This window comes from Cryptotermes secundus, unplaced genomic scaffold (genome assembly GCF_002891405.2).
Source record: "Cryptotermes secundus unplaced genomic scaffold, Csec_1.0 scaffold499, whole genome shotgun sequence".
NCBI lineage: Eukaryota > Metazoa > Arthropoda > Insecta > Blattodea > Kalotermitidae > Cryptotermes > Cryptotermes secundus.
In genome coordinates, this window is record NW_019738354.1 from 2,193,157 (window position 1) to 2,210,422 (window position 17,266).

Here is a 17,266-nt window from a genome sequence, read left to right on the forward strand (position 1 = left end):
ATGGCATCACACCCCGGCGGCAGTAATCTTAATATTAACCCTTTCCATAGTGATCGTTGTCTTCAAAGTAACCTCCTGTAAGTGTATTCCGTATTGAAATAATTTATGTTATTGACGAGTCTCTCTTTGTTAGGATAAAGGTAAAGGGCAAATTTACCCCTTTGCTCAATCAATTAAACATCACGCCATGAAGACGTATGGTGGACTAGAGGTATAGCTCCAACATTTTTTACCTCGACACCATATGGAGGTGAGCTGTCCACTTTACCTTCGGGGAAAGAATCGCCGATACCATTTGGACGAGAGGAGGCTGGGTGGGCCCCAGGGCCTTTTTGGACACTGTGGGGAAGACAGAAGAAGGGGAATGCATATAGGATATTGGTGGGAAAGCCAGAAGGAAAGAGACCACTGGGAAGGCCAAGGCATAGGTGGGTGGACAATATCAAAATGGATCTTAGAGAGATAGGATGGGAGGGGANAGTGAGCTGTCCACTTTACCTTCGGGGAAAGAGTCGCCGATACCATTTGGATGAGAGGAGGCTGGATGGGCCCCAGGGCCTTTTTGGACACTGTGGGGAAGGCAGAAGAAGGGGAATGCATATAGGATATTGGTGGGAAAGCCAGAAGGAAAGAGACCACTGGGAAGACCAAGGCATAGGTGGGTGGGCAATATCAAAATGGATCTTGGAGAGATAGGATGGGGTGGTATGGATTGGATTGATCTGGCTCAGGATAGGGACCAGCGGAGGGCTCTTGTGAACACGGTAATGAACCTTCGGGTTCCATAAAATGCTGGGAAATTCTTCTGTAGCTGTAGATTTGGCCTCTCCTCAAAAAGGGCTCAGCTCCATAAGTAAGCAAGTAAGTGGGGAAGACAAAATCTCTTGCCCCTAGCGGGAATCGAACCTGTAGGCCGTCACTATACCTACTGTTTTTTGTTGTCTCTTTTTTGAATGGTAGAGAAGACAAAAGAGGTTTCTTTCATTTTTCTACTCAAACAGCAAATGCTTTGGACTGTATATCTCGTGTGTAATGTAGAAAGAGTTACGATCAGCAGTCGCATATTATCAGATAACCACGTAGATTCTGCAGTGTGGGATCCGTCGCTGGACAGGCAAAGGGATGCGTTTGAAGTGAACTATGTACGGAACCCGTGACGAATCAAACATGCCGCCTAAAATGAGAGTGCATTTCAGTCACGCTTCATTTTAAAGGCTAGATAAACATGCCGAGGTGGCAAGTCGAGAAACATAATGTCATAATTACAAACTGCGCGGTTGAAACTCGATATACGTGAAAATCGTCGTGTCACTCATATCGGGATTAAACAGGTGCAGTTTATTCACGTGGAATGACGGCACGAAAATGTGAGGTTATGTCAGCTTGAACGCTCTGTAAATTGACAGAGACGAGTGAGTATTTATACAATGAAATTACTTGCTTTGCTAATACTAAGACAAGTGACGAGTTTATACAAACGCTTAAAAACATAGATTTTATTACACATTTTTCAGTCATAGCTTATATTACATATATGAGCCGGGATAGCTGAATCCATACTGTCTTAGGGTCTGGTGACAGGGCTTCGATTCCCGGAAAGAGTAGAACTCTCTTTACCCATTTTCAAATTCTGGGATCTACCCAAATTGATGTCCAGTGGATACTGAAATTTCTCACCCTTGAATTAAGGAGCCGAAAACTGGTGTAGACTATTCGTATTCACCGAATACGGCCGTGTTCCTAACATAGGTACTCAGAAGTACAAATATTATGGAGCTAGTTCACAGAGCACAAATATTTGTTTCATTTAATCCGTTAACTATACAGCATTAATCATCATAGTCATCGTGGGATCCCCAGATCTGGCGAACTATGCCTATACATGGTGCCCCAGGAGGAAAGATCGATGTTCTTGAAAGCCATATTATCGGTCATCTATAAGCAAAAAAGTGTATATGTACGTGTGTCCTATTCCAATTGGTTTCCGAGATAGAGCTATTTCAGTGTACAGTTCCAAATCTGTTGTTAGGAAAGAGATATTACGTACTGTTTCTATTTTTTTTCCATGGCACTACAGCCCCAGGGGGCCTAGGCCTACCTCCATGAACTTCTCCGTTCACTTCGGTTTTTCTAGATTTTACACATTCGGTAGGACTCCTTGGGCTGGTGATCAGCTCGTCGCAAGGCCTCTCCCTGTACACAAACAGAAAAACGCACACGCACACAAACTAAACATCCATGCCCTGAGTGGGATTCGAACCCACGATCCCGGTTTCCAAGCGAGCGAAAACAGTACTGTTTCTAATACCGGTATTATTGTTCAAGTGACAGAGGTGGTACAGTTTACGTAGTATTATATTATACAGTTTCGAAAATTCCACCGTCAACATCAATGCATTTTGTAACTTGTGTGAGGATATGGCGTGTTGCTCGTCTGTACAGCGCACAGTGCACTGTGCAGCGAAGTAGCTCTACCTCGGAAACAGTTCGAACAGGACACACGTACATATACGCTTTTTTGCTTAGAACGACCAATACTGTGACTTCCCAGAATATGACCTTTCCTCCTGGGATATGCTGTATATTATCTCATATAGACCCATCTCTATTTTGCACGACCAATAGTCTTTTATTTCTTTATTTTCATGAACGTAATAAAGTTACATTTGTTCATTGTGTGAGGTATGGGTTATATTGAACCAATGGGAACTTAAGTAAAATTCGGCCTTCTGTGCAAAACGCCGCCGAAATTCCTTCAGTAGTTTGGGTGAAGAAACACAGGCGTCAGATGGATAAACGTGAAGTTCCCATAATTAGTTAATTTTTAAATTTAGTGCAAGGAGCGCATGGAAACTCTGAAATTTACATTAGCGTCCATTGTTTATCTTCCGTCAAAACTGCAACACTTCTACATTCTACATTTCAACACAACAATTGCAACGGGATGCTGAAATACAGAATCTGAAATTAACATTTTCTTCCGTACACGTTTAACCTATTTTACGAATATTTTAAGCGATTATAATACATTTGTAAGTGCATCAAGAAATTAAGCGCCAGAATGATGCTTTTTTTTGTCATTACAGAAGACTTTTGCCAGTTTCTTTAATTTTTATGATGTTTGTCTTTTTAATGCCATGAACTTACTAACGTTGTAAGTTAATGGAAGGTTAAAATTAATTTATATCTACTTTGTCACGTATTTAAGGGATAAAAAACATTTAATAGCAAATTATCAGATTAACTGTACTTGGTGTACTTTTGGTGATTTGGTTTACTATCCCGTGCTGGCTCTACCATGGGAAGGGGGAGGTGGGACTTTTATTCAGCCGCTCAAGAAATCTCATATGTGGAACCAGAAGTTTCATTACAGTGTTCACAAAAGCCTACTGTTGGATCCTATCACTTGACACTTGCAGTGTGAGAAAGCAGAAACGAAAATTTTGAATTCGTGTGGGTCGCATCGTTTGAAATCAAAACCCTTGAGACATCTAATATTTTGTTAAGTTTGGAAGTCATAACGTACTATTGTAAGTAAGAACTTCTTTGCTGCCGCCACTGTTTTACAGGACTAGTTGCCTAAATTCCATGCTTCAAAACGAGTCACATTTTGTATGACAAGTGTGCCCACCAAATGTTACTGTAGGTGATATTCCGTATTGGATACTGACAGTGAACTTGTTCCAAAATCAACAGTCATCTCCAGAACAGAGAGGTGCGTCTCATATTTAAGATGAATGATGTTTCGCTGTCAGGTGTCTAGATGTCACCACATGTATTGTCAACACAAGCGACTGCTTAGTATATGATTAAGTATTATACGACATATAGTGACAGACGAATGGTGAGCAAGAAAACACGACATGAAGACAACTAACAACCACCGAAAAACAAACAGAAACTCTTATCATTTCTCAACGCCATCACGAAATCATGTCATGGTCTTATGGTATGTGAACATAGCGTCATCTCCTTTAACATGGTAAACGAAGACATGGAGGGAGAGGTTTTGCATATTCTAACGTTTGAATAAAGACAGCACTGTCTTTTCTTTGGGCTTCTCTTCTGTGAGCAGACATACGTCTTCATACACTTGGACTCGGCGCTAATAATGCGTTCCTTCCGAAATCTTGTTTAAAATTCATGTTCAGACCCGTAAATTGTTTTCATGAGTGTTTTAATTTATATCTTGTGTACTTAGCATATAAACTCGTTCATTATATCAGGCCCTGAACGAATTCGTGGAAAGGAAAGAAATGAGTGCCTTCACTTCTGTGCAGTACAACAATGCCATCCTCACTGTAGAAGTGATAGCGTTTGTTCCTTCTGGTACATGTATAAAGGAACGCTGTGTTTCGGGGAACTGCCGCGGAAAAGAAGGCAGAATAATTTTTCTGGTCATTACGTTTATAAGCCAGTTTGTGTTACTGATTGTTTGGAAACGAAAGTCACTCAAGTGGAGAATGAAGCTATCTTTCGCTCTGTGGTTTTTAAGTAGTAGCAGTAGTAAGAATTAGTAGGCCCAGTGGTAGTAATAGCGGTAGTAGTGGAAACAATAATAAGTTGTGAGCATAACGCTCCTCCTGGCTTGGTCCCGGGGAATGAGCCTTTGATGCCCTGGTTGGGAGACGGGATGGAATTAATGGTAAAGAGAAAATTCCCAGTAAACCTAGCGGGAATCGAAGCACAGGCGCCTTGTTGCTTTTTTGAGCGACCTATCGCGTTACCTTCAGTAAGTGACGGTAGTTATCGTTGTACCGAAGCATCATGCTATGAATATGTGTAGATGGCTGGTAACTTCACGACATTCGCAGTAGATCGAGACCTATCGAGACCGATCGAGACGATGATCAGGTCAACTCCTCGGTTTCCACTTGCTCTTAACTCGGTGACGTAAAAGGAAGTGCCGGGAAGAATTATAACGAATTTTTCTTTAATTTTCTTGTACATATGGCGAGGCTAACAAGAACTGTAGATGAGTAATTATACAATTAGTGATTAATTTCTGTACATAATTTCCACTACTATAGATTTGAACCCGTAGCATTTTCCAGATGTAACCTTCAAGCTCTGCAACGTCGCCGAATTTGTAACTATTACTACGTAATATGTTTCATACAGAATTATGAATATGCGTTATGATCTCCACAAAAAATTGTAAATCTGTCTCTCATGTTCCATTAGTTATGAAATAGATAAATACAGATGTGTCTTATTCCAATTCAGAATTAATTCCTGAAAGCATGGATCTTTTAGAAATCCGGTTTGACTCCTTGGACGTAGACTGACGCATCAGAAGGCCTATACATACGCAGGACAACCAAAACGGAGGAAAAAACGCAGATTTACATCCGTGTACATCCATTACCCGTGTGGCATTCCAGTCCACGATCGCAGTATCCTAGCGGTCTAAGACATTACGCGACAGGTGTTATATAACTTACAGGGGAAATTTTAAGCTAAACTTTAACATGTCGTGGTTTTATTTACTATATTATGTTAGACTTGCTTCGACAAAATCACATGCAAATAATATTGTTATGTGTTTAGCAGAATAATTATATTATGAAAATATTTGGCGTCCATCGATACCTATTCAAAGAGTTCAAAGATACGTATCAGAATAATAAAAAGCAAATTGTTCATTGGAAAATCAGTACAAAGTATACGCAACTATATACATATCGGTTGGGTTTACAAAAAAGTTACAGAATAATTATAATGCTAATAATAAAACAAATTAATAATTATATCTTTATATATATATATATATATTGTAACGTGAAGAAACGTTGCTTTGAAAATTTTAGGTTGTTCTGAATCATGTCTCTGTGCCAAAACATGTCTAACTTCCGGTTGCCACTTCCTTTCGTCCTTGGGTGGAGGTACGTACGAAGGAAATGTATTTGCTGCCATCGAAAATTGCTGTAGTAATTTTGTATGTCTTCGACACGGCGAAAAGTCTATTAGATTGGATATGCAGAATGCTAGTGATACTTTCTGACCAATAATGTTCCTTATTAGAATTACAGTATTTATGATAAAAAGTAATATTCTCTACCCACGTGGATGTGTGGCATGGCCGATGAATAGTGACGCATGGTTGAAATGGTGTCAAGTAGAAATTGATTGTGTTTGGTGTGAAAATCTGTAATTATTGTGTATGACGTGAAACTGCAAATTCTTTACAAAGTTGAGTACTCAAACTGTTCATGAAATTTTGTGGCCAAGTATTGTGGTTATTAGAATTCAACATTAAAGAAGTTATTTACGACCCACGTGAATATGCCAGTTTTTACCAATACAGATTATTATCATTATTGTAGTGTTTCTTGTCCTGAGATAGTCCGAGGTTCAGTGTTAATGACAGGGGCAGTATGTCAGTCATATAGTATAGGGAGTTTAAATGTTGCATTGTATGGGCCTGTTACATAACCTCATGAGTTCTATTTCGGAGTTGTACTTGGAATGTATGTTTGATCGACTGCAAAATTGACTCATGCCTACATCGAGTTCTCGAATCTATCAAGGTATGTGTGTGTGATACATAATAAGCCCAGAATGACGTAGTTCGAAGTTTCTAGTGTGATTTTTGTGTGCTGTTCGAGCCCTGATGGGCTACACATTGGAGGGCTGGGGTATGATTCCAAGCATAGGAGAGAGATTGTTTTTTTACTTGTCCATAGTGCCCAGACCAGCTCTCGGGCTCATGAGTATCCCGTCCAGTGAGTACCAGGGATAAAGCAACTGAGGCAAGAAGCTGACCACTCACCTTTGTTTAGATTAGGGGTTAAGAATGCGTGGAATTATGCCTCCACTCTACCACACGTCCTTATGGCATAGTGCTCAATTTAGCACAGGACATCTTTACCTGTAGTCAATAAGGATTAGTCACTTTTAGTATCACATGCAATCAGTTCATTAATGAGGCTGAATGTACTCCAGTGTTTCTGTGGACTTCATGTCAGTGCTTGTATTTAGTTGTATGAAACAGGATTCCTAAGATGTAAATTTAAAGTTTGTTGAAGGTTTTTATGTTGATGTACATTTATAAGGAATTTGTCATAATGGTTATAATTATGTGGTTGTATACCTAGTTGGCATCATTTTTGTGTTTTAAATACGTAGTTCCAGTGACTGAATACTCCTTTTTAAGTCTCTGCATTGGTTTTCCTAACACATTATAACTAAAGAAAATATCTCATGAAGACAGTGTCAAGACTCTGGAAATGGAAGAGTCATCAGTAAAGCCTGGTGTATTCCACTGTCCTTGCACTGTGCTGCTGATGTGGACACAAGTGCATAGTTATGTTTATTGTTTTGATAATTTCAATGCTTGGTTGATAATTTATGGGCTAAATATGAAATTGGACTAGCTGGTGTTCTTAATGATGACTAGGTTAACATTTGAAAAGAGGTTCTTGATCTGTCTGGGCCATGCAGTAGCGTAGTTGGTTGAGGCACTATGCTACAAGCTGGAAGTTTGTGGTTTCTAGTTCCGATGAAGTGGATTTTTCCAATTGACCTCATCCTTGCAGCTTCACTGTTGCCCTGAGGTCGACAGCCTCTAACAGAAATGAGTACCAGGAATCTTCCTGGAGGGTAAAGAGTGGCCAGTGCATAAGGCTGACAACCCTACCACCATCTGTGAGCCGATTGTCTCCAGAAAATGTGGGAGCCTCGACGTCTCACAACCGTATGAGCCTTCATGGCGTGTTACAGGGATAGCTTTACTTTTACCTTAATCTGTCTGAAATTCTCTCCCAATATTTGCCTGGAAGGGCTGACAGAAACCTTGTAAAATATCAGCATCTCTTTCACGCCAGTTCTTTAAAAAACTCAGCAGATTTATTTTTCAGAAATGGATAATAAATCTTTATTCCTGCCTTCTATTGAGTTATAGAATCATGGTATATATTGGCCATCTGCAGAACAATTACTTAACAATAAAATAAAACAGGCCAGTGTCAGGATTCCTTTGCTGTGGTTACATTATGTGCTGGTATACTATATGTACTGTAACACTGTATTGTGTGGAAAACTTCAGTGTACTGCCACTGAAGTCTTGGGGTGTTCAGAATATTCACAGAAAATTGCACAGAATTTTAAATTCCTCTATATACTCATATGTAGCTAGTATTGTTATTGAGATGCAGCATGGTCAGAATAGAAGAAATCTGTTGCAGGACCTGTCAAGAGATGAGGAATTTAGATTTTTGTTTCTGAAAGGCTAATAGGGTTACATTTTGAAAATTGAGTATTTTGATGCATCTTCAGCAGCTGCGATTTATTGTCTTGCATATCTGTATATGGTAGCCCATTGATATTAATTGCAGAAGCTTGAAATATTTCAAATAGAGAAACACTTGTATTCATGGGTGATGGTTATGCTAAGCCTGGAGTTGCATGAATGGAGTTTACTGTACTGCCATGTTAACATTTTTTCATTTTAATTCTAAATCTCTTTGGGAGATAGTCAAATGGTTGTGAAGGCTGATTTGGGAAGGATGCTGGTGGTGGCAGTCATGTCTATTTTAAGGATCTGTCTAGGAGTTTGTTTGCTTGGAGGAATGGAAGAAAACTACAATAGAGACTCAGCCACGTGCTAGTATTCAAACCAGGTACCTCCTAAATGTGGGTTCACTGTATTAGTCATGCATTTCAGTTCAGTGCTGATAGTGTGAACTGATGTGGGGGATGAGTGAACATTGTTACAATTTTACTGAACTGTTTGTAATGCGATCATACTATGAGTTCAGAGTGAATATACTGACATGGCTGTGACATTGCTTCACTTTATTCTGGTATTCCTGTCCCTCCAGGCAGATAGGCAGATGCAAAAGTAATGCCTTATTTAGAGCATGACCATTTCCTTCCGCATCCTTTTTCAGTTCATTATTCATTCTTCACACATTTGTAGACATATAGTCTGAGTAATTAAAAATGCTTTTAAATGAGCTACAAATGAATATGTAGTTCACTTTAGCACCCACATAGATTGGGGTTTTAATTTTAAAGTTAATGGTCAGAACTGTCTATTTGTTACAGATGGTGATCTTGGCTTTGGGTGTTTTCATAATCCCTACAGCATCAGTACATTCTGTACTTGGAACACTACACTATGGTTTTGTGAGGTACTTAGATAGGATTCTAAGCACAATAGACCATTAAAGGTCGCAATGTAAGGGCCAGTTTTATGGCTCACACCTCATACTCATAGATAAGATTCTGGATTTTGATACACTGTTGACTGCCGTCCGACTGCTTTCTGGCTATGTGGTGTGCCTGTGCATGTATTTCAGTTTGTCCGATATGTAGATGGTGTTACGGAATTTGAATGTAGAGTTCCATACTGGTCTTGAACTGACATGTCAAAAAAGTTTTTTGGAGGTATTCCCTTTCTGATCTTCACTGATTCTTAGCTAGTAATTAATGTAACAATGTGGTTCCTTGGGACTAATTTAGGTGTGTATCATGTATATCTGAGAGCCGGGATAGCACAGTTAGTATAGTGACTGTCAATGGGCTCTACAACCATGGGGTCGGAGTTCGAGTCCTGGTGGGGGCGAGAATTTTCACTTCTCCATGTCTTCCAGCACAGCTATGGGGCCCACTCAGCCTCCTATCCATTGGGTACCACAGGTCCTTTCACCAGGAGTAAAGTGGCCAGGGAGTTAAGCTGACCTTTCACGTTCAGCTAGTGCCGAGGTCAAGAAAATGTGGGTCTATACATCCCCTCCTTCATATGCCTTCATGGCATAGTGCTTAATTAGATAAGCACAGGTACAGCTTTTCCTCTTTCCCCTCATATATCTGCCTTAGTTTAGTTTCTGATAATCAGTATCAAATCTTGCACTGGTATTTTATTCTAAATTTTTGAAATTTATTTCATTTGTTAAGAAGCCACCATATTCTGCTTGTTTCAGAAAGTACTGGGATGATTAATTTCAGTGCTCTGGTGTCACAATTTCAGAACATGGGCTCTATTCCTATGGGTGGATAATAAAGTTGCCAAACTCCATCTACTGCCATAGTTAACAATGTGTATAGCTTCAGTCCTCCACTTTCCCACTGCATCTTTATGGTGAGATGGTTAGGTGCAGTCACAACTTTTATTTCTGCCCGTCACAGGATTTCCAGAAGAAAATAACCTGTCAAATTATCCACAGGTGGAGAAACTAGGTGCACTCTAAGTCCTGAAGAATTTGTTGCACAAGTCTTAACAAGGAGGAACAGCAGTTGTCTGACAAATTTGCTCCCCGTGATAATAAGGTAAGGTACCACTTCTTATCTTCAGATGTGCAATTTTAGAAGAGCAGATGACCGGTAATACAGTGGCCTAGAAGTAATAAAAAATATTTAGATTTATTGGTGCTGTTCCTGATTTCTCTTAATTTTACTGTTGTGGTAATCATTTTTGTCATGAGGCAGTGTTTCTTAAATTGGCAAAAAAGAAAAGGCTCCTTCAAAGAGGCGCACATGATAAAAACATTTGTCATTAAATTTTGAGGTTGTTCTGAATAAAAAATGGAGTTTCTCAAGTTGAAGTACTGGAGATAATAGTTTACAGTTAATTTTGTCTGTAGATAGCAAGACATATCTGTTGGTCTGTTCTCTGTATGAACCCCAGGATGGCAGCTTTGCACACAGGAAAAAAGTGAGCAGATTGCAGTTGACCCTCATATGAATATAAGAAGCTGCTGAGCTTCTGGCAGTTCTAGCTTTACAGTATTTCTAAAAGTGTGTGTGTTGCAACAGGCTCTCTTACAGCACACGAAGTCTTTGTGGAAAATCTGAAACTGGCAATCTGTAGTTTGGTTTATTATGTTAAGACTCAGGTGTATTATTTAAGCTTTCTTAATATTTGGACAACTTTGCATCACTGCATCACTGAAGTCTTTACATTTCTTATCTGCCTGTAGAGATGTTTTCAATCAACCCCCACTAAGTGAATTAAAAAAAAATAGCTTGAGGTATTCCGCTTCGGTGCTTTGAAGCATTTCATGCACTGTGATCTTTGAGACCTATCACAACCATAGTACGAGGGTCATACTGAAAGTAATGAGCAACAATTCTTTGTAAAGTAACGTGCTTTATTATTGACAAACCAAATACACCACCTCAGTCCACAGACCTTTCTTTATTTTTCCACATAATCGCCACTTCTTTGTACACATTTCTCCCAGCGTTCTGGGAGCTTGAAAAATTCCCCCTCTGTAAAATTCCATTCCAGCCATCCGAAGACACTGACGCACTGCTTTTTGATTTGTCTCACTTGTCTCAAAACGTTGTCCACACAGCTGATCCTTCACAAATTGAAAAGATGGTAGTCGGAGGGTGCCAGATCAGGGCTATAGGAGGGGTGTGGAAGAACTTCCCACACCCCAGCTTTGCAATTGCTTCCAATGTGAGGTGAGCGGCGTGGGGGCGAGCGTTGTCATGCAGGATGATGTTTCGTCCCGGACGTTTATTGTGCAATGCACAACGGAGCTTGTGCAGTGTCTGGACACAATGAGCAGCATTGATGGTTTGCCCAGGTTCCAGGAATTCGGCCAGAATAAACCCCTCTGCCTCCCAGAAGACTGTGCCCATCACCTTTGCAGCTGATGGCACTGTCTTTGCCTTCTTTTTTGATAGAGAATGCAAGGTGCCATTCCATACTCTGCCGTTTCGTTTCAGGCTCGAAATGGTGAAACCAGCTTTTGACACTTGTCACAATACAGAGCACAAAATCATTGCCTTCATGTTGATCTTTCTGCAGCAGTTCTGAGATGATGGCTTTTCGCTGACCTTTGTGGTCTTCAGTCAATAACCGTGGGACCCAACGAGCACAAACTTTCCTGTAGCCCAAGCTTTCAATCATCTCTTATACTGCACTGTGCCCTATTTCAAGTTTTCGGGCTATTGTGTCCACAGTCACATGCCTGTCATCTTGAATGATCTCATCCACTCTTTCCTTGTTGCGTTCACTTGAGGCTGTTTGAGGACGACTGCTCCGAGGCTCGTCTTCGATGCTGGTGTTCCCACCTTTAAAATGTTTCACCCCTCTTCGAACACTGTTCACACCCATGCACACACTTCCATAAGCACACTGAAGTCTCTGGTGAATTTCTGCAGCAGAGATTTCCTCTTTCATAAGAAATTCGATGACAGCGCGCTGGTGAAACGACACATCATTGTCGTGATACTGGTCACATGATGCAAGCTATTGATGTCACAGGACACTCAAGGTTAACACAACAGTTGGTTCCACAGCGAAAAAAAGTTGCTCATGACTTTCGGTACGACCTACGTATAATTAATAACTGTTCAGTTTGCTTATGGGAGTGCATGTCTTAGCATACACAAGCAGTGTCCATGTTACTTGCCAGTTTCATTATATTTGGAACTTTCTGAAGCTACCATGTAAGTACAACACGTATTCGTTTTAACTTTCATGTATTTTTCTCTTTACATATGGCTGCTGTAGAGTTATTCCTCTTTCTGATGGCATCATTCGATGAGGGGAAATTATTTTTTTACAGTGCTACTTACTACATATGAAGAAAGTGTTAGTGTAGAGGTATGACATTGACTGCTCTAATTGATCCTTGTTCAGAATCTTGATATTTTTCTGATCATAGATTAAATGTAAAAATGCCTGTTATATCTTGCAACAATACCATTGAATCAAAATGAGAAGACAGTCCCAATTAAAGAACTGGGTGGATAGTGTGTTTTTTGGAATGTGCCATTGCAGTGTGATGTGATGCTGTGAAGTTTCAAGGTAGTTCACAGACATGGAAGAACCTGCTGCCTCCATGGATGAAAAGTAAGCCAAGCAAGTAACCAGCAAGAAGCAGGTTCCACTTGCCACCGGTTATAGTTGGTTATTTTCTTGGTTTACCCTTCGATGCTCAAGACTTGGGCAGCTTTTGAAATGCCAGTCAGTCTGTACCAGACTTACACAGCATCACATCAAAGAAGAGTCTTCGTAGTCGCCTCCATTATGAGAACCGCAAATTCAGTGAAGAGTGGAAATGTAAGTTTAGAGAAATAATAAATTGTTTGATAATGTACAAGGGGTAATGTTGGTTGAATATTTGCAGTATTACAAGTTTTATGCCGAAATCCTCTTCATACCACAAATCTAAATTCCGAAGATTTGGGGTATGAACGGGAATTTTGCAAACGAAATATGGGGTATGAAGGGGAAATTCGGAATCGAAACATCGGAAGTTTGGGGTATGAAGGGGAAATTCAGAATCGAACCTTTTAATGGAAATTTGGGGTATGAAGGGGAAATTCGGAATCGAGACATGATTTTTAACGGGAATTTTGAGGTATGAAGGGGAAATTCGGAATCGAAACATAATTTTTAAGAAATCGTTTGGGGTATGAAGGGGAAATTCGGAATCAGAACTGGTACTTTTAAAGGGGATTTTTGGGGTATGAAGGGGAAATTCGGAATCGAAACATTTTTTGAAGGAACCGTTTGGGGTACGAAGGGGTAATTCGGAACCGAAACATGATTTTTATGGAAATTGGGGTATGAAGGGGAAATTCGGAATCGAAACATGATTTTTATGGAAATTTGGGGTATGAAGGGGAAATTCGGAATCGAAATATTTTTTGAGGGAACCGTTTGGGGTATGAAGGGGTAACTCGGAATCGAAACATGATTTATAATGGAAATTTGGGGTATGAAGGGGAAATTCGGAATCGAAATATTTTTTGAGGGAACCGTTTGGGGTATGAAGGGGTAACTCGGAATCGAAACATGATTTATAATGGAAATTTGGGGTATGAAGGGGAAATTCGGAATCGAAATATTTTTTGAGGGAACCGTTTGGGGTATGAAGGGGTAACTCGGAATCGAAACATGATTTATAATGGAAATTTGGGGTATGAAGGGGAAATTCGGAATCGAAATATTTTTTGAGGGAACCGTTTGGGGTATGAAGGGGTAACTCGGAATCGAAACATGATTTATAATGGAAATTTGGGGTATGAAGGGGAAATTCGGAATCGAAATATTTTTTGAGGGAACCGTTTGGGGTATGAAGGGGTAACTCGGAATCGAAACATGATTTATAATGGAAATTTGGGGTATGAAGGGGAAATTCGGAATCGAAATATTTTTTGAGGGAACCGTTTGGGGTATGAAGGGGTAACTCGGAATCGAAACATGATTTATAATGGAAATTTGGGGTATGAAGGGGAAATTCGGAATCGAAATATTTTTTGAGGGAACCGTTTGGGGTATGAAGGGGTAACTCGGAATCGAAACATGATTTATAATGGAAATTTGGGGTATGAAGGGGAAATTCGGAATCGAAATATTTTTTGAGGGAACCGTTTGGGGTATGAAGGGGTAACTCGGAATCGAAACATGATTTATAATGGAAATTTGGGGTATGAAGGGGAAATTCGGAATCGAAATATTTTTTGAGGGAACCGTTTGGGGTATGAAGGGGTAACTCGGAATCGAAACATGATTTATAATGGAAATTTGGGGTATGAAGGGGAAATTCGGAATCGAAATATTTTTTGAGGGAACCGTTTGGGGTATGAAGGGGTAACTCGGAATCGAAACATGATTTATAATGGAAATTTGGGGTATGAAGGGGAAATTCGGAATCGAAATATTTTTTGAGGGAACCGTTTGGGGTATGAAGGGGTAACTCGGAATCGAAACATGATTTATAATGGAAATTTGGGGTATGAAGGGGAAATTCGGAATCGAAATATTTTTTGAGGGAACCGTTTGGGGTATGAAGGGGTAACTCGGAATCGAAACATGATTTATAATGGAAATTTGGGGTATGAAGGGGAAATTCGGAATCGAAATATTTTTTGAGGGAACCGTTTGGGGTATGAAGGGGTAACTCGGAATCGAAACATGATTTATAATGGAAATTTGGGGTATGAAGGGGAAATTCGGAATCGAAATATTTTTTGAGGGAACCGTTTGGGGTATGAAGGGGTAACTCGGAATCGAAACATGATTTATAATGGAAATTTGGGGTATGAAGGGGAAATTCGGAATCGAAATATTTTTTGAGGGAACCGTTTGGGGTATGAAGGGGTAACTCGGAATCGAAACATGATTTATAATGGAAATTTGGGGTATGAAGGGGAAATTCGGAATCGAAATATTTTTTGAGGGAACCGTTTGGGGTATGAAGGGGTAACTCGGAATCGAAACATGATTTATAATGGAAATTTGGGGTATGAAGGGGAAATTCGGAATCGAAATATTTTTTGAGGGAACCGTTTGGGGTATGAAGGGGTAACTCGGAATCGAAACATGATTTATAATGGAAATTTGGGGTATGAAGGGGAAATTCGGAATCGAAATATTTTTTGAGGGAACCGTTTGGGGTATGAAGGGGTAACTCGGAATCGAAACATGATTTATAATGGAAATTTGGGGTATGAAGGGGAAATTCGGAATCGAAATATTTTTTGAGGGAACCGTTTGGGGTATGAAGGGGTAACTCGGAATCGAAACATGATTTATAATGGAAATTTGGGGTATGAAGGGGAAATTCGGAATCGAAATATTTTTTGAGGGAACCGTTTGGGGTATGAAGGGGTAACTCGGAATCGAAACATGATTTATAATGGAAATTTGGGGTATGAAGGGGAAATTCGGAATCGAAATATTTTTTGAGGGAACCGTTTGGGGTATGAAGGGGTAACTCGGAATCGAAACATGATTTATAATGGAAATTTGGGGTATGAAGGGGAAATTCGGAATCGAAATATTTTTTGAGGGAACCGTTTGGGGTATGAAGGGGTAACTCGGAATCGAAACATGATTTATAATGGAAATTTGGGGTATGAAGGGGAAATTCGGAATCGAAATATTTTTTGAGGGAACCGTTTGGGGTATGAAGGGGTAACTCGGAATCGAAACATGATTTATAATGGAAATTTGGGGTATGAAGGGGAAATTCGGAATCGAAATATTTTTTGAGGGAACCGTTTGGGGTATGAAGGGGTAACTCGGAATCGAAACATGATTTATAATGGAAATTTGGGGTATGAAGGGGAAATTCGGAATCGAAATATTTTTTGAGGGAACCGTTTGGGGTATGAAGGGGTAACTCGGAATCGAAACATGATTTATAATGGAAATTTGGGGTATGAAGGGGAAATTCGGAATCGAAATATTTTTTGAGGGAACCGTTTGGGGTATGAAGGGGTAACTCGGAATCGAAACATGATTTATAATGGAAATTTGGGGTATGAAGGGGAAATTCGGAATCGAAATATTTTTTGAGGGAACCGTTTGGGGTATGAAGGGGTAACTCGGAATCGAAACATGATTTATAATGGAAATTTGGGGTATGAAGGGGAAATTCGGAATCGAAATATTTTTTGAGGGAACCGTTTGGGGTATGAAGGGGTAACTCGGAATCGAAACATGATTTATAATGGAAATTTGGGGTATGAAGGGGAAATTCGGAATCGAAATATTTTTTGAGGGAACCGTTTGGGGTATGAAGGGGTAACTCGGAATCGAAACATGATTTATAATGGAAATTTGGGGTATGAAGGGGAAATTCGGAATCGAAATATTTTTTGAGGGAACCGTTTGGGGTATGAAGGGGTAACTCGGAATCGAAACATGATTTATAATGGAAATTTGGGGTATGAAGGGGAAATTCGGAATCGAAATATTTTTTGAGGGAACCGTTTGGGGTATGAAGGGGTAACTCGGAATCGAAACATGATTTATAATGGAAATTTGGGGTATGAAGGGGAAATTCGGAATCGAAATATTTTTTGAGGGAACCGTTTGGGGTATGAAGGGGTAACTCGGAATCGAAACATGATTTATAATGGAAATTTGGGGTATGAAGGGGAAATTCGGAATCGAAATATTTTTTGAGGGAACCGTTTGGGGTATGAAGGGGTAACTCGGAATCGAAACATGATTTATAATGGAAATTTGGGGTATGAAGGGGAAATTCGGAATCGAAATATTTTTTGAGGGAACCGTTTGGGGTATGAAGGGGTAACTCGGAATCGAAACATGATTTATAATGGAAATTTGGGGTATGAAGGGGAAATTCGGAATCGAAATATTTTTTGAGGGAACCGTTTGGGGTATGAAGGGGTAACTCGGAATCGAAACATGATTTATAATGGAAATTTGGGGTATGAAGGGGAAATTCGGAATCGAAATATTTTTTGAGGGAACCGTTTGGGGTATGAAGGGGTAACTCGGAATCGAAACATTATTTTAAGGGGATTTTTGGGGTAGGAAGGGGAAATT